The sequence below is a fragment of the Loxodonta africana genome, chromosome 2, assembly GCF_030014295.1.
Source record: "Loxodonta africana isolate mLoxAfr1 chromosome 2, mLoxAfr1.hap2, whole genome shotgun sequence".
NCBI lineage: Eukaryota > Metazoa > Chordata > Mammalia > Proboscidea > Elephantidae > Loxodonta > Loxodonta africana.
The window spans coordinates 88,504,826-88,524,399 of NC_087343.1; the positions used below are offsets into that span (position 1 = coordinate 88,504,826).

At 36.4% G+C, this 19,574-nt stretch overlaps 1 protein-coding gene and 1 long non-coding RNA gene across 10 annotated transcripts in view; one reads left to right on the forward strand and one right to left on the reverse strand.

Moving 5' to 3' along the window:
* LOC111749979 (uncharacterized) overlaps positions 1-19,416 on the reverse strand; it is an 89,166-nt gene extending 69,750 nt beyond the window's left edge. Inside the window, exon 1 of the long non-coding RNA XR_010318854.1 lies at positions 11,231-19,416. This is a non-coding gene — a long non-coding RNA (uncharacterized LOC111749979). The remainder of the gene's footprint in view (positions 1-11,230) is intronic.
* The window catches only part of XRCC4 (X-ray repair cross complementing 4), a 342,053-nt gene that overhangs the window by 245,742 nt on the left and 76,737 nt on the right, over positions 1-19,574 (forward strand). The window lies entirely within an intron of this gene.

Consider the following 19,574-nt stretch of genomic DNA (forward strand, 5'->3'; position numbering starts at 1 on the left):
CTTATATTCTTTTGACTTGATTATTTTTCTCATTACCTTTTTTTTTTTTCATTCCACTAGTTTGGAGGAAATATACTTTGTTTTTCTTCTTTTAGAGGTTACTCTAAAATTGCAACATACTTCCTTAACTTATGAAAGAATAGAATTCTTCCTGTCAGACAGCTCAAGAATGTAGACTTTATTTCCTTTAAACTCCCTCTTACCAATTTGTTATTTTTGTGTATTTGAGGATAGCTTAATTTTGTATTTTTTTTAATTAGAATTATTATTGCTTTGTATAGCCAATGTTCTTTTAAGTTTGCCTACGAATTTTCATTTCTCACTGTTTCTTTTTACATTTTAGATCTACTGTCTGGGATTATTTTCCGTTCACCTGAAGTACATCCTTTAGAACTCCCTTTAACGAAGTTCTTTTAGAGGCAAACTTAATTTTTAGTTGCCAGAGTATATCTTTATTTCAGTCTTGTTCTTGAAAAAAAAAAAAATCTACTGGAGCTAGATTTAATTTATGAGAAGTGAGCTGACAGTCTCATAATCACTCTTTTGGAGAGAGCCTGTCTTTGCTTTCTGACTGCTTTTCAGATTGTCTCTTTGTCCTTGGTGTTCTGAAGTTTCACTGTCATACATCATCCATTCATTTAATGGGTATCTTTTATTTATTTTGCTTGTGATTTTTAAGAGTGGATTGGTAACTTTCATCAGTTCTGAAAATTTCCCAGCCAATATTTTCTCCAATATCTCTTCTGCTCTGTTCTTTTTGTCCTTTCCTTTTGAGAATTAGACTTATGTTGGGCCCTCTTCTTCTATTTGCCATGTCTCTTAACTTCTTTTATATTCCATTTCTTTATTTTTCTATGTTGAAATCTGCATGATTCCTTCTAGCTTATCTTTCAGTTTACTAATCCTTCAGGTATGACAGACTAATCTCTATTAAACGTCACCATTGAATTTTTAATTCCATGCCGTACTGTATTTTTCATTTCTAGATATCGTATGCGGTTCTTTTTCATATCTGTTTGGTTATTTATAGTTGCCTATTATAATTTTGAGCTCACCTTTTATTTCTAGGTATTGTATATGGTTCTTTTTTTAATCTGCCGGGTCATTCTTTATAGTTATGTATTATCATTTTTAAGCTCATCCTTTATTTAAATACAGTTCAGCACATGTTTTTTCAATTTTCTGTATCTATTAGTTATAATATTTGAAATGTTCATTGCCAGTTTCTGTTGTCATTGTTACTTCTGTCTTCACTCATGTGCCTTGTTTCAGATTTCTCTTCCAAAATTACTTGTTGGAATTCTTTGAGGCCTAATTTAAAGATGTTTTCCCCCAGAAAGACTTGTCTTTGCTTCTGCCACCTGGGGGCACTAATGGTCTTGAACCATTTTAAACTAAATCCTTTAGTTGTCTTTTGAACTTAAATTATATGAATTGGGGCTGCATATCTACCAACTGCAGATTTGTGGTTACAAAATGAGGCTTATGAGGTCCCACCTTTATGGAAGAAAAGTCTCCTATTAGTTCCCTTACCTTGGGCGGGTCTTAGGCTTTGTCTCTGCCCTCTCATGGCCAATAAGGCTGGGAAAACTGAAGCTTACATTCAGCAAATTCAGTAAAGGTTCTAAGGCAAAAGAGGCTGCAGCGATCCTTTCTTCTTTAGGTTCCTGCCTTCTTTTGGGTTGTAGCTATCAATTTCTTAACTACCTTGCTAGCTGTTCAATGCCGTTAAAAAAAATTTTTTTTTTAAAAGCAGAGACGTGTACATACAAACAGTCCAGCAGTTTTAGTTCTGTTAAATAGGAAGTATTATCTGGACATCTAACCTTTCGTATTTTTGGAGACACATTCAAATTCATAAGCCTCTGAAACTTATCAATAATCATATTAAAGATATTTAATATTATTAACCCAGAATAACTTTATGAGTTATTCTGGGTTAATAATATTAAATATCTTTAATATTATTTATAATTTTAAATAACTTTATGAGTTATTCTGGGTTAATAATATTAAATATCTTTAATATTTAATATTATATATAAGAGTTAACCAGATGGCTAAAAGACAGCTTATTATGACAAACAAATTTCATCTTCAGTAGAAATCAAATCATAGAAGACCTAATACGAGGAAAAATAGCTCATTAGTATTCTTTAGAAAAAAATTCTTTAGGCAATGAAAAATAACACTTACAACAAAAGTAATAATAGCTAATGCTATTAAGGACTTACAATGTAAAGGGTGCTTTTCTAAATCCTTTACATGCATTAACTTATTAAATCCTTACAACAATTCTATGGAATACATAATATTTTTATCCTCATTTTATAGATGAGGAGATTGAAGCTCAAAGAGTCACACACAGTTGTGGAGAAGGAATTCAAACTTGGGTAGCTTATCCCAACTATATTGTTGCCCTAGTAGTAAAAGAAAACAGGATGTTTATATGTATGCATAGAAAAGGTTTCAAATATATGTTATTGTGTGGAAAATTAAAGCAAAACATGCATTTGAAAGAATGATAATTATGTATTTAGTGTAGGATATATCACATAAATGTTGATTGTGACTAAATGTTTTTATCATAAGAAAAATTATAACTATTGTAGTATAATAAGAAAGTATAAAGAAAATAAGTAACAGCAATAATTTAAAATGTTCCCAAATTTTAAAAGGCATTATTTTATGACACATAAAAATGGGTTGGTTAAAATACCCTTAATTTTATACCACTAAATTTTAGGATAATCAAGTAAAATCTAGCAAAAAACTTACAAATAACACAATAGCAAATTCAATTAGGGAGACAAAGACTACCACATAGCTTACTTCTACTTAGTTAATGTTGTGTGGAGTAAACTGAGAATGAAGGATTTGAGGTTATGATTCAAATGAGTGCAATTTCTAGTTCAAAAAATGGTTAAAAATATTATTGAGGAAAGCTTTGATTATACTTGTAGATGATGCATGGCAAATAAAGAAACCATTTGAAAATATAGTAAAACTAATTACTTTAGACCTGTTAACTGGCATAATTGGGATGAGGAGTAAGTAGATAAAAAGGAAACCACAGATTACCCAGAATTATGGTTAAAACAAAACTATAAAACTAATAAAAATACAGCACAAAATAAATTTATTGTTATCTTGTATTTCAGAACAGAGTCCACAGATATTATCTAAAAATATAAAAGTAATTTAACAATGTTGGTTTAAGACCACATAAATAGTCCCTCAAAAAATACTGAGCTGTTAAATAACTTCTTTGTAAAAAGCCTCTGTATTCAGGAGACTTGAATTAAACAGATATGCTTTCTTTCTCTTTTGTCACTTCCTGGCCTAAGTTTTACCACAATGCTTTGCCCTGTGGTATTAGAATATACCGCAAGCTCTGCTGTATAGATTGAGGAATGGGGCCTCGTCTATCAAGCTGTTTTAGCTCTGTACTATCCATTGGTTCCTACAGTTGTCTTATGTTATATGAATGTTTTATTGATTTATAGTAATTTTAATTTGTTCACAAACACGCTATTATTACCTTAGTTATCTTCTGCCAATCAAGAGTTGAGTGCCCTCCGTAATAAGTGATCATTTAGGTAGTCTTTACATATAGATTACCTTTGCTTTATTTCTATAAAAAGAGCTTATTCCTTACTTAGAAAAATAGGGGTAAATATTAAGGTAACCACAAAGAGGTATAACAACTCCATAACTCAAAAACCAAGAAAAACATAACAACTCAGCAAACATAAAGTCAACTACTATGAAAATGAGGAACACACAATTTACAAAGAAAAACATCTCAGCACAAAAAAGTAAGTGGAAAAATGAAATTGTCAACAACACACACAAAAAGGCATCAAAATGACAGCACTAAACACATACTTATCTATAATTACACTGAATGTAAATGGACTAAATGCATCAATAAAGAGACAGAGAGTCTCAGACTGGATAAAGAAACGCGATCCGTCTATATGCTGCCTACAAGAGACACATCTTAGACTTAGAGACACAAACAAACTAAAACTCAAAGGATGGAAAAAAATATATCAAGCAAACAACAAGCAAAAAAGAGCAGGAGTAGCAATATTAATTTCTGACAAAATACACTTTAAAGTTAAACCCACCACAAAGGATAAAGAAGGGCACTGCATAATGTCCTGCACAATTATAGTAGGAGACTTCAACACCCCACTTTTGGAGAAGGACAGGACTTCCAGTAAGAAGCTCAATAGAGACATGGAAGACCTAATTGCTACAGTCAACCAACTTGACCTTATAGACTTATACAGAACACTCCACCCAACAGCTGCAAAGAATACTTTTTTTTCTAGCGCATATGGAACATTCTCTAGAATAGACCACGTATTAGGCCTTAAAACAAACCTTTGCAGAATCCAAAACATCGAAATATTACAAAGCATCTTCTCAGACCACAAGGCCATAAAAGTGGAAATCAATAACAGAAAAATTAGGGAAAAGAAATCAAATACTTGGAAACTGAACAAAACCCTGCTGAAAAAAGACTGGATTATAGAAGACATTAAGGAGGGAATAAAGAAATTCGTAGACTGCAACGAGAATGAAAACACTTCCTATCAAAACCTCTGGGACACAGCAAAAGCAGTGCTCAGAGGTCAGTTTATATCGATAAATGCACACATACATAAAGAAGAAAGAGCCAAAATCAGAGAACTGTCCCTACAACTTGAACAAGTAGAAAGTGAGCAACAAAAGAATCCATCAGGCACCAGAAGAAAACAAATAATAAAAATTAGAGCTGAACTAAATGAACTAGAGAACAGAAAAACAACTGAAAGAATTAACAAAGCCAAAAGCTGGTTCCTTGAAAAAATTAACAAAATTGATAAACCATTGGCCAGACTGACTAAAGAAATACAGGAAAGGAAACAAATAACCCAATAAGAAACGAGATGGGCCACATCACAACAGACCCAACTGAAATTAAAAGAATCGTATCAGATTATTACGAAAAATTGTACTCTAACAAATTTGCAAACCTAGAAGAAACAGATGAATTCCTAGAAAAATACTACCTACCTAAACTAACACTTTCAGAACTAGAACAACTAAATAGACCCATAACAAAAAAAGAGATTGAAACGGTAATCAAAATCTCCCAACAAAAAAAGCCCTGGCCCGGACGGCTTTACTGCAGAGTTCTACCAAACTTTCCGAGAAGAGTTAACACCACTACTACTAAAGGTATTTCAAAGCATAGAAAATGATGGAATACTACCTAACTCGTTCTATGAAGCCACCATCTCCCTGTTACCAAAACCAGCTAAAGACACCACAGAAAAAGAAAATTGCAAACCTATATCCCTCATGAACGTAGATGCAAAAATCCTCAACAAAATTCTAGCCAATAGAATTCAACGACACATCAAAAAAATAATCCACCACGACCAAGTGGGATTTATACCAGGTATGCAAGGCTGGTTTAGTATTAGAAAAACCATTAATGTAATTCTCCATATAAAATCCACCATATATAAATAAAACAAAAGACAAAAACCACATGATCTTATCAATTGATGCAGAAAAGGTATTTGACAAAGTCCAACACCCATTTATGATAAAAACTCTCAGCAAAATAGGAATTGAAGGAAAATTCCTCAACATAATAAATGGCATCTATACAAAGCCAACAGCCAACATCACTCTAAATGGAGAGAGCTTGAAAGCATTTCCCTTGAGAACGGGAATCAGACAAGGATGCCCTTTATCACCGCTCTTCTTCAACATTGTGCTAGAGGTCCTAGCCAGAGCAATTAGGCTAGACAAAGAAATAAAGGGCATCCGGATTGGCAAGCAGGAAGTAAAATTATCTCTATTTGCAGATGACATGATCTTATACGCAGAAAACCCTAAGGAATCCTCCAGAAAACTACTGAAACTACTAATAGAAGAGTTTGGCAGAGTCTCAGGTTATAAGATAAACATACAAAAATCACTTGGATTCCTCTACATCAACGAAAAGAGCATCGAAGAGGAATTCACCAAATCAATACCATTCACAGTAGCCCCCAAGAAGATAAAATACTTAGGAATAAACCTTACCAAGGTTGTAAAAGACTTATACAAAGAAAACTACAAAGTACTAGTGCAAGAAACTAAAAAGGACCTACATAAGTGGAAAAACATACCTTGCTCATGGATAGGAAGACTTAACATAGTAAAAATGTCTATTCTACCAAAAGCCATCTACACATACAATGCACTTCCGATCCAAATTCCAATGACATTTTTTAATGTGATGGAGAAACAAATCACCAACTTCATATGGAAGGGAAAGAAGCCTCGGATAAGTAAAGCATCACTGAAAAAGAAGAAGAAAGTGGGAGACCTCACTTTACCTGATTTGAGAACCTATTGTACAGCCACAGTAGTCAAAACAGCCTGGTACTGGTACAACAATAGGCACATAGACCAATGGAACAGAATTGAGAACCCAGGTATAAATCCATCCACATATGAGCAGCTGATATTTGACAAAGGCCCGGTGTCAGTTAATTGGGGAAAAGATAGTCTTTTTAACAAATGGTGCTGGCATAACTGGATATCCATTTGCAAAAAAATGAAACAGGACCCATACCTCACACCATGCACAAAAACTAACTCCAAGTGGATCAAAGACCTAAACATAAAGACTAAAACGATAAATATCATGGAAGAAAAATAGGGACAATGTTAGGAGCCCTAATACAAGGCATAAACAGAATACAAAACATTACCAAAAAATGACGAAGAGAAACCAGATAACTGGGAGCTCCTAAAAATCAAACACCTATGCTCATCTAAAGACTTCACCAAAAGAGTAAAAAGAGCACTTACAGATTGGGAAAGAATTTTAGCTATGACATCTCCGACCAGCGCCTGATCTCTGAAATCTATATGATTCTTTTAAAACTCAACCACAAAAAGACAAACAACCCAATGAAAAGGTGGGCAAAGGATATGAACACGCACTTCACTAAAGCAGATATTCAGGCAGCTAACAGATACATGAGAAAATGCTCTCGATCATTAACCATTAGAGAAATGCAAATTAAAACTACGATGAGATTCCATCTCACTCCAACAAGGCTGGCATTAATCGAAAAAACACAAAATAATAAATTGTTGGAGAGGCTGCGGAGAGATTGGAACTCTTTTACGCTGCTGGTGGGAATGTAAAATGGTACAACCACTTTGGAAATCTATCTGCCATTTTCTTAAAAAGTTAGAACTACCATACAATCCAGAAATCCCACTTTCTCAGAATATACCCCAGAGAAATAAGAGCCTTTACACGAACAGACATATGCACACCCATGTTTATTACAGTTCTGTTTACAACAGCAAAAACCTTGAAGCAACCAAGGTGTCCATCAATGGACGAATGGTTAAATAAATTGTGGTATATTCACACAATGGAATACTACACATCGGTAAAGAACAGTGACGAATCTGTGAAACATTTCATAACATGGAGGAACCTGGAAGGCATTATGCTGAGCGAAATTAGTCAGAGGCAAAAGGACAAATATTGTATAAGACCACTATTATAAGATCTTGAGAAATAGTGTAAACTGAGAAGAACACATACTTTTGTGGTTGTGAGGGAGGGAGGGTGGGAGAGGGTTATTTACTGATTAGTTAGTAGCTAAGAACTACTTTAGGTGAAGGGAAGGACAATACTCAATACACGGAAGGTCAGCTCAACTGGACTGGACCAAAAGCAAAGAAGTTTCCGGGATAAAATGAATCCTTCAAAGGTCAGCGGAGCAAGGGCAGGGGTTTGGGGACTATGGCTTAAGGGGACTTCTAAGTCAATTGGCAAAATAATTCTGTTATGAAAACATTCTGCATCGCACTTCGAAATGTGGTGCCTGGGGTCTTAAATGCTAACAAGCGGCCATCTAAGATGTATCAATTGGCCTCAACCCACCTGGATCAAAGGAGAATGAAGAACACCAAGGTCACACGACAACTAAGAGCCCAAGAGACAGAAAGGGCCACATGAACCGGAGACTTACATCATCCTGAGACCAGAAGAACTAGATGGTGTCCGGCCACAACCGATGACTGCCCTGACAGGGAGCACAACAGGGAACCTCTGAGGGAGCAGGAGAACAGTGGGATGCAGACCCCAAATTCTCATAAAAAGACCAGGCTGAATGGTCTTACTGAGACTAGAGGAATCCTGATGGTCATGGTCCCCAAACCTTCTGTTGGCCCAGGACAGGAACCATTCCCAAAGACAACTCATCAGACTTGGAAGGGACTGGACAATGGGTTGGAGAGAGATGCTGACAAAGAGTGAGCTACTTATATCAGGTAGACATTTGAGACTGTGTTGGCATCTCCTGTCTGGAGGGGAGATAGGGGGGTAGAGAGGCTTAGAAACTGGCAAAATTGTCACGAAAGGAGAGACTGGAAGGAGGGAGCGGGCTGACTCATTAAGGGGAGAGTAAGCGGGAGTATGGAGTAAAGTGTATATAAGCTTATATGTGACAGACTGACTTGTAAACTTTCACTTAAAGCATAATAAAAATTATTTAAAAAAAAAAAGCTTATTCCATAAACCAATAGCTGGATAAGACTCTAGAAATAGTGCTTAATTTGCTTCAAAAACCAAGATTTTAAGTTTCTTTTAAAGACATACTCCAAGGGGCTAGGTGCCATAGTATTGATTTTGACTGCATGTGACAGTAGAGCTGCCACTACAGGGTTTTCTAGGCTGTAATCCTTAGGTACCTAAAAATATTTGTTAAATTGAATTACTGAATTACTGAATTGATATTGAATTTCTGAATTAAAAAAAAAAAAAGACTCAGAGCTGTTATATCAAAACAAACTAATTATAACTCATTCATATCTTGGGAACATATTACATTGACTATGCAAACAGAAGCAAACCCTCAGTGATCACTAGCCCACCCCTATCTATCGTTCGTAATCTAGAGAACTAAGATTCACTTTAATGACCTGGCCAAGGTCTCCTGGAAGCAATCAGTAGAGCTGAAACTGGAAGTCGGATTTCTTAATTCTCAACTTAGTGTTATTTCCTGCTTCATTGTGTTTCTCAAATTAATTTTCTCGTAGTAGATTTTACTTTTGGGAACAGTTTTAGATTTACAGAAAAATTGGGAAGACAGTACAGAGAGTTCACATATCTCCACACCCAATTTCCCTTATTAAGATCTTATGTTATTATGGTGCATTTGTTAATGAACCAGTGTTGATACATTATTATTAAGTGCACATTTTTTTAACTATCCTTAGTTTTACCTAGTTCAAATTAATTTTACAGGCTGTTGTTAATGTTCTACGAGAGAAAAAAAAGTAGTGTGTGGTAAAATAAGTTTAGGAAATGCTAAGCGAAACAAAGACATCATTCTTGCCTGAAAAGCTTCTTAGAACTTTTAAAATATGTCATTTGAATCTCCGAGTGGAGTCCAGAGTATGTTGTATTTCCCGAAATAATTGGGTCCCGGCACCTTTTTAGGTAGAACGCTTTGAGGGACTTGTGTTCCAGAGAAGCACTCCTTGGAAAATTCTGCTGTACACTTAGACCTATTATATTGCGTTAATATGTAGACTTGAAATAGTTAGAACTTGGTTTCATTAGAATAATCTCTGGAAGGATAGCTGAGCAATTGATAACAATGGTTAGTTCCTAGAGACAGCTGTTAGCTAAAGGACTGAGAGGAAGTTTCTGTACTCTTTTGTACCTTTAAAAATTTTGTACCAAATGCATGTATTACCTATTCATGTTGTTTTTTAAATATTTAAAAAACTAAATCCTTTGCCGTCTAGTTGATTCTGTCGCATAGCAACCATGTAGGACAGAGTAGAACTGCCTCAGAGGGTTTCTAAGGCTGTAATCTTTGTGAAAGCAGACTGCCACACCTTTCTCCGGTGGAATGGCTGGTAGGTTTGAACCACCAACCTTTTAGTTAGCAGCCAAGCGCTGCCAGGGCTCCTTCAAAATGTTTAAAATGTACTATAAGTTGGATCTCTCACTAATTCAGTCTATCCTGGAATTAAAAAAAAAAAAAAGTTTACTATATAAATATGGATTTTGCTACCATGATTGTTATGGTATATGTCCCCAGCAATAAAACATGGTTGCTAAAATCATGGACATGTAACACATCTTCAAATGTCAGCTGATAAATTGCTTAACATAAAACTGTAATATAAGGATATTTTATGAAGTAATCAGTACAAGATGTTCTCAAAGTCATAGTAAGAAGAAAATTATGCTCACAAAACATACATTCCTATAATTTAATAAAATGAATAAGGTAGTATGCTTTATTGATTATAGATTTTAGCTTAATATAAATGCTATGTTTTTAAAACTTCGTTATTAGGGAGAAGTTAATCCAAATATGCTGAAGGAATATCAAAATACATTTTATTAAACTCTGTGTTCTGTGGCAAAGGATCTGTAATAATTTGGCCTCCATTCAAGAAGCAACTTTTTTCTTAGCCATTTCATTGGGAACTTTCTATCCAAATATACTTAAATTATATCACCAGCAGGGTCCTTACTATAGCAGATTATTCTGATTTACAAAAAGAAAATAGCAACTTACTCTGTTTATTTCATTTTCATGTAGTTATATTATTATTAGCATTATTTTGCCCTTGCAATAGACCTGGGAAGTATGTAGTACGGATTTATTGTCTATATTTTTACCACTTTACAAATCAGGACATGGACACAGAGCAGCCAAGGGACTTTTGCTAGGTTACCTAGAGATCCCATGGCACTGTCGCTCCATTCTCCTGACCCAGCTCTATGGTGTCTCTTCTGAACGTTATACTCCCTTACTATAGCTACAGCTTAATTAAACAAAGCCTCAATGATCAGAAATTTAAGCAGAATTAATTATAATAGAACAAGGAGATATTAAGTATTTTTTTAAATAACAATGTCCAAGGAATTTCAGAATACGGTGGTCACCACCTATCTGTGGGGTATACATTCCAAGACTCCTGTGGATGCCTGAAACCGCGGATAGCACCGAACCCTATATATACTGTTTTGTCCTATACATACATGCCTGTGATAAAGTTTCATTTATAAATTAGACACAGCAAGAGATTAACAACAGTAACTAATAATAAAATAGAACAATTATAACAATATACTATAATAAAAGTTGTCTGAATGTGGTCTCTCTCTCTCTCACTGTATTGCACTCACCCTTCTTTTTGTGGTGATGTCAAGAACTTCACCTTTTCACTTAAAGGAAGCACTTTGCGGCTTCTCTTTGGCATATCCAAATTGCCAGCATTACTATTCTTGCACTCTGGGGACATTACTAAGTAAAATTAGGGTGACTTGAACACAAGCACTGTGATACCCAAATAGGCAATCTGATGACTGAGACAATTATTGAGAGTGGATATGCCGGACAAAGGAATGATTCACGTCCAGGGAAGGATGGAAAGGGACAGCACACGATTTCATCATGCTGCCCGTTTAACATTTTCTGATCGTGGTTGACTGCGGGTAAGTGAAATAGTAGCAAGTGAAACCATGGATAAGAGGGGGACTTCTGTAATCTCTTCGTAATCACAGCACAGTGCTGATCTTCAGGATGATTATCTGAAGATGTTAAATTTTTATTTGAAGCCCCTATTTATTGTATCAGAAAACTATAAGGATATATTTTGCTTAAGTTTTCAACATCTTTTTCATTAGTTATTCATAAAAAAAAAACTGTTAACCATAGCAATTTTATCCTTGAACATTCTAGTGATTTTTTTTTATTGAAGATTGCAAATTCTCAGTGAGCAGAAACCATGTGAGCCATCAAGTGTTGTTATTATACCTATATGGGCTGATGCATAATCAGTGCTTATGTATATCTTTGTATAAATATTCATGAGGATCAAGAAGTGGTAAAATGAGTAGTTATTAGAAACCATAGAATTTGTCATCACATTGCAGTGTACTCAGGACTAATTAGTCACTTCTTTGTACTCATCTTTTTCAAACATGAAAAGAGAAACATTTCAGTACCTGAAATCATAGGTCATTACTAAATTCCCATGTTAGATTTTCTAGTCATGTTTTAAAGCAAGGCCAAACTTCCTGAAATAAACATTCGATCCATGAGGTAAATCTCTTAAGATTGTAGACTCTTCTCATAAAATTGTCCTTTTAAGTGCCAAATGATCAAGGTTTTATGGTAACATGGACAATTTTATAATCAAAAGGGAGTGCAAGTACCATGGAAATAGAGTAACGCAATTCTCAACCACTGTTGTTTAATACTTTGCATGGTTTAGGATTTGCAGATTAAGTAAGCAATAAATTTGTATGGCATTGCTGTAGAGTGGGTGATGTGAGCACAACCACAGCAGCAGCATCCCTGCCCTGACTCCCAAGAAAGGACTGATTGTTGTTATTGTTCTGTGCCACCATCGAGTCAATTCCTTCTTATAGTGACGCCATAAAACAGAGTAGAACTGGCCCATAGGGCTTCCTAAGCTATAATTTAAATATATATATATGGGAGCAAATTGCTAGGTCTTTTCTCCCACAGAGAGGTTGGTGGGTTCAACCCCCCAACCTTTCAGTTAGCAGATGAGAGCTTAAACATTGCACCATGAGGGCTCCTTAAAGGACTGATTAGGCAACAGAAATCTACATCACTGAAGTGCCTCAGTGCAGTGCCCACGTTAGAGAGGCTGGAAACCCTGACTCACCTCTTTGTGGTTTCATGTCTGCTTTCATGAGGCACAGAATACAGAACAGAGAGCAGAAGGAAAGGAGTTAAAAAAAAAAAAACGCAGAAGGGAGATTTTGTAACTCTCTAAAATATTTCAGTGTTTAGCCCTTTCATCATACCGTGTTTTGGTGGGAATAAGTAATCATGGTTGCTTATATCTGGGATTCCAGGCCTTTGCTATACCAGAGGGAGAACCCTCTTAACTTCATGCCCTCTCGCCTGTTACAAATTATATCCTCACCCTGGCCAAATATTGAAAAGGAGATACAAGGCTTTTTTCTCAGACTATTTCAAACCAACAGACTTTCTTGCTAATAAAAGAATTCTAGAATTACTCAGAGAATTCTAAGCAGATTTTTAATTTCTTTAATTCAAACTGGTAATGTTTAGTCATTTGTTCTAGAAAGTAGTTATACATGGTTTCTGCCAGTTGTTTGGGGTTTGCAGGGAGAAGAGTTATAGAGAATAGGTGATATTTCTACCTATGGTCCTTCCCCCAGCAGTTCTGAAATATTTGTGCTGTATTCAGTACTGGTTAGGTGAATGGATAGAAGCATTGGTATCTGGATAAATGAATGGTTGGATGGAAATAGTAGTACATGATATGGGATGTTTGAATGAAAAAAAATGCGAGAATGTTACTACCACATTATAGAAACAGGCGATTTTTAACCATTGGAGAAAATAGAAATCTAGAATAATAAATAAATGGATTCCTGGTGTCCTTAGAGGAGCCAATGCAAAAATCTTCCATGTGTTTGAACATTTTTTCTTAATTCAAGTGCACCCTTTTAAAATACTAACGCTTTACATTATAAGAAAATATAAGTACTTGTAATATTTGATGTGTTCTTTATCTAATAGATGATTATCTAATAGAAAAGTATATATCTCCTAAACTTAAAATAAGGACAAATAAAATCTTAGTTGTGTTTTTTTAATAAACATCTGAAAGCAGCCTTTACTCCTAGTATAATCCATAAGTCACTCATTAAAATTTAGATTGCATAATCATTACCTTTTTTTTCCCAATTTAGTCTTAATTCTTAACCATTTCCATTATCTAACATATCCAAATACCCAAATTTGTGTTTTCCATAGTTCTGTGGATAGGAATTCATTATAAGAGAACCATCTTATTTATGGCATAGCAAGGAGCAAAGCTTTAGAGAATATTATCCATGGAAAATGTACTCTGCAATTTTTTATTCATGGCAATCATATTAATTTACCAAACATTGAAGTATCAAAACTGAATTTGTCAGTAGGTTTCATTAAACCACTTTTATTAATATTTGTAGGAATGTGATTTTCATATTGAGGGTCCATGGTGCAGTTGTTAAGAGCTCAGCTGCTAACCAAAAGGTCGCCAGTCGCTCCTTAGAAACCCTATGGGACAGTCCTACTCTATGCTGTAGGTCCGCTATGGGTTGGAATTGACTCAGTGGCAATGGGTTTGGTTTTTTTGCTTGTTAGTTTTGTTTTGTTTTTATTTGAACAGGAAGAAATTTGGGGGGGGTCTTCAGCAAATGCATTGTTTAGAAAAAAATATTTATTTTTCTTAAAACGTCTGCTGTCATCTCTCTGCAACCAGTGACTTGTCAAGTATAATGCGAAAGTACAGCAAATTACTAAGAATTTCAAAACGAATTTTCGTGATATAGAAAGTTTAGAGAAAAAATAGACATATTCTAAATATTTCTTTAAGTTTAGTGGTATTTTCTTTTGTTATATTTAGAGATGAAAAATAATTAGCTATCTGTGCATACAAAACAGAGTACCCGATCTATGGGAGCTCACATTCCTGCTGGGGATGATAGATCTGAACAGATGTAAAGATAACTGCACACGATCATAAATATTGCAGAGCTAAAGGCAAATCTTACAGAGGTGAGGCAATTCTTTAGGACAGCAAAAATCTCTTGCAGCTGAAGTGATGAGGAAGATTTTAGAGAGCAGGAAGGATTTCTCTCGGGCACTGAAATAATGGAGGAGGTTTTAAGCTGTAAAGCAGGAGGAAGGAGGCCATTTCACCTAAAGGAGCAAGATGAGAGAAGACAGGGAAGCAGGAATCCTTTAAGTCTGGTTGGTAACATTGTCGAGGCTTGACTGGTGAGTAGCTGGAGTCCGAGCTAAATAGGAAGGATGGACCAGATATGGGGAAGGTGATAAAGGAAAAAATCCTCCTGGCAGCACTATAACTTTCATTATTTCTCTATCATGTTTTCGTATTTATCACTACACCTTGCTGGAGTAGGCAAAATAATACCTCTCTCCCAATAATGTCATTATCCTAATCTCTAGAACCTGTGAATATGGTGACATGTAGACGTGTGAGGCAGAGTGTGATAGGCTGAATAATGGTCTCCAAAGATCTCTAGATCTTAATCCCTGTTAGTGATGAATGTTACCTTACATGGCAAAATGGACTTTGCAGTAGTAGTAATTAGGTACTTTGAGATGAGGAGATTATCCTGGATTATCCAGGTGAGCCCTAAATACAATCACACATTAGAAGGAGATTTCATAACAGAAGAAAGAAGGCTATTATTCGTTGAATTATATCCCCCAAAAATATGTGTAATAAATCCTAACCTCTGTGCTTGTGGTTATAATCCCATTTGGCAGGATTAATGTAGGGGTATGTCTTTTGAGATATAAAAGAGATCAAACAAACAAGAGAAAGAATCAGAGATAGGAAAAGAGAGATGCCAAGCCACATAAAGATCACCGAAGGAGCAGAAGCTCAAAAGAGACAAGGCCCGTCCTCCATAGCAGACTGAGAAAGCTTTCCCCTAGAGCCAATGCTCTGAATTCAGACTTTTAGCCTCCTAAACTGTGAGAAAGTAAATTTCTGATTGTTAAAGCCATCCACTTGTGGCATTTCTCTTATAGTAGCACTAGACAACTAAGACAAAGGCCGTGTGACAGAAGTAGAGTCAGAGTGAGAAGATGCTAAACCACTGGCTTTGAACATGGAAGAAGGACACATGAGCCAAGGAATGCAAGTCAGACAACTCTAGACTATGGAAGAGGCAAGGTCAGAACCTCTGGAAGGAGCTTGGCCCTGCCAGCACCTTGATTTTAATCCCTTGACTGAGCCCTTATGACTCATTTTGGATTTCTGGCCTCCAGAACGGTAGGAGAATAAATTTCTATTGTTTTTAACCTACCAGGTTTGTGGTAATTTGTTACAGAAGCCATAAGAAACTAATATGCATGGGAATCAGGGCTCATAAAATCATGGGAAAACCTGGAGTGGGCTCTAGATTGGGCCTCAAGAAATGATCCACCTCAGGTTGCCATTAGAACACAAGGAGCTACTATCATTACTGCAGTCCAGTTGCCAGGCAGCTCCTGTAGCCTCCATCACAGCCTCTAAATTGTTATATGGGCATGGGAACGTGTATTCTGGCCACTACCTCTATCACAACTGTCCCTTGGTACCCAGAAAGCTGAAGAATGGGCACAGGAATCTGCTACAAAAAAAACCTCTCGTTCTCCATAGCATTGCTTTTTGGCAAAAAAAAAGGCGGGGGGAAGTGAAATGAGTCAAGAAGTTATAGTTTGACTCATTTTCATCTTCCAGATACCTCAATAATTTTACAAACAAGGCTTTGTAGCTTCTGCAGTAGTAAAAAGTCATCCTAGAAAAAAGGTAGAATGGAAGACGAGCAGGTAAATCCACAGAACTCACTGCAGAGGTTTCGAGGCTATTTATATGACCGTTCTAGATTGCATCATTCATTCTGTTTTTATAAAATTACTTTTTAAGCAATATGAATTAATAAATAAATGAACTAATGCAGCAACACAGATGGCACACCTGTTGTGTGGGGAGCATCATATTGGGAAGATACTAAAGAAAGGAAAAACTTGGCCCCTGTTCTCAAAGAGAGTGCATGCTTAATGGAGAAACAGAACTGATATGTGCATATGGTTAATACAGGGTAAATTATGTTGGAAATTCTGAGCAATTAAAATGTCAGAAATGAATTCAAGAAGTTTTCATGTGGGAGGAGCATGTACTACAGAACAAAATATTGCCCAGTCCCTGTACTACCTTCATGATCGTTGGTATGCTCGAGTCTGTTGTTGTAACCGCTGTTTTTTTTTTTTTTTTTTGCTTGTGTTCCAACCTAAGAAGCTCATCTTCCAGCACTTTATCTGACAATACTCTGTAGTGATCCACAGGATTTTCATTGGCTAATTTTTAGAAGTAGATCGCCAGGATTTTCCTCCTAGTTTACCTTAGTCGGGAAGCTCTGCTGAACCTGTCCACCATGGCTGACCTTTCTGGTATTCGAAATGCCAGTGGCGTAGCTTCCAGCATCATAGCAAAACTCAAGCAACCACAGTATGACACACTGACAGGTGGGTAGTGACATAGTTTATCTGCAGAGCAGAGGCCTGAGTGAATACATTCATACAAGTAAGTTTGCTGTTGGTATAGTAATCAGTTTGGAGAAGACATGGGAATTAAAGTGCTAAGATTGATGTAGTTACTAAGTAGCCAGGAAGCTGAAATTGAGTAACTGGGTTTTTTTTTTTTTTAGTGAAATTGTCAAGGCTTAGTAAAATCATTGCTTTCAGAAAGGAAGTTAGGAAATGGAACACTTGCAAAATTCATTTCGGGATGCTGAGATGGCATCCAGAGGGCAAAAGGCAAAACTCTTGCATCAACTGCTTGTGAGGTTTGACTGAAAAGAGATCATGCCGAAGATACACAAATTGCTTTTTTCTTTTCTTTTTAAAATAAAGTTGTATATATACAGATCGTTTACAAAAAGCAGAAGACTCATAAGTGCATAAAAGTATAAAATGGAAAGTAAAAGCCTCTGTTATTCTCCACTCCACCACTGACTCTTCTATGTAAAGGCTGCCATTATTAACAGTTTCGTATGTATCCTTTTGGAAGGTGTTTTTCTGACATAAAGAGCATGTACTAATGTACACAGATTGGATCATAGAATATGCACAGTGCTGACCCTGTCTATGCAGATCTTTTAATATCAATACATTTAGTTCTAAGCTATTCTTAGTAATAAAGTGTCTTATTATATAGGTGCCCCAGGATATATGTAGCCAGTCTCCTGCTGCATATTTATGTTTCTTCCAGTTTTTACCTATGTTCCCCATTTACCTCTCTGACCTCAGTTCTTACTCCTCTTCCGCTTGCTTACCCTGCTCCAGCTGCACCGGCCTCCTACAGATTGTTGAAATGTAGCAGCCATATTTCTTATTTTCCATCAACCATTCTTATGCCTCAAGTTATCTTCTCTTAGGTAATGACTTTCTCCTTCCTTCATGTCTTAACCCATATTTCAACTTCTCAGTGAGACCTTTTTTGATCACACTATTTAATATCGCAGCCTCACCCTACTGCCAGTCTGTTTTCCTTTGTAATTTCTTTCCATAGAACATATCACTTTCTAATATGTTGTTATTAGGTGCCATCAAGTCAGTTCCGACTCATAGCGACCCTATGCACAACAGAACGAAACACAGCCCAGTCCTGTGCCATCCTTACAATCGTTATGCTTGAGCTCATTGTTGCAGCCACTGTGTCAGTCCACCTTGTTGAGGGTCTTCCTCTTTTCTGCTGACCCTGTACTCTGCCAAGCATGATGTCCTTCTCCAGGGACTGATCCCTGCTGACAACATGTCCAAAGTATGTAAGACGCAGCCTCGCCATCCTTGCCTCTAAGGAGCATTCTGACCGCACTTCCTCCAAGACAGATTTGTTCGCTCTTTTGGCAGTCCATGGTATATTCAATATTCTTTGCCACCACCACAATTCAAAGGCGTCAGCTCTTCTTCTGTCTTCTGTATTCACTGTCCAGCTTTCACATGCATATGATGCGATTGAAAATACCATGGCCTGAGTCAGGCCCACCTTAGTCTTCAGGGTGACATCTTTGCTCTTCAACACTTTGAAGAGGTCCTTTGCAGCAGATTTACCCAATGCAATGCATCTTTTGATTTCATGACTGCTGCTTCCACGGGTGTTGATTGTGGATCCAAGTAAAATGAAATCCTTGACAACTTCAGTCTTTTCTCCGTTTATCATGATGTTGCTTATTGGTCCAGTTGTAAGGATTTTTGTTTTCTTTATATTGAGGTGCAATCCATACTGAAGGCTGTGGTCTTTGATCTTCATTCGTAAGTGCTTTAAGTCCTCTTCACTTTCAGCAAGCAAGGTTGTGTCATCTGCATAACGCAGGTTGTTAATGAGTCTTCCTCCAATCCTGATGCCTTGTTCTTCTTCATAATAGTCCAGCTTCTCGGATTATTTGTTCAGCATACAGATTAAATAGGTATCGTGAAAGAATACAACCCTGACGCACACCTTTCCTGACTTTAAGCCAATCAGTATCCCCTTGTTCTGTCTGAACAACTGCCTCTTGATCTATGTAAAGGTTCCTTATGAGCACAATTAAGTGTTCTGAAATTCCCATTCTTTGCAGTGTTATCCATAGTTTGTTATGATCCACACAGTCGAATGCCTTTTCATAGTCAATAAAACACAGGTAAACATCCTTCTGGTATTCTCTGCTTTCAGCCAGGATCCATCTGATATCAGCAATGATATCCCTGATTCCACCTCCTCTTCTGAAACCAACCTGAATTTCTGGCAGTTCCCTGTCGATGTATTGCTCCAGCCGTTTTTGAATGATCTTCAGCAAAATTATCCTTGTGTGTGATATTAATGATATTGTTCTATAATTTCCACATTCGGTTGGATCACCTTTCTTGGGAATGGGAATAAATATGGATCTCTTCCAGTCAGTTGGCCAGGAAGCTGTCTTC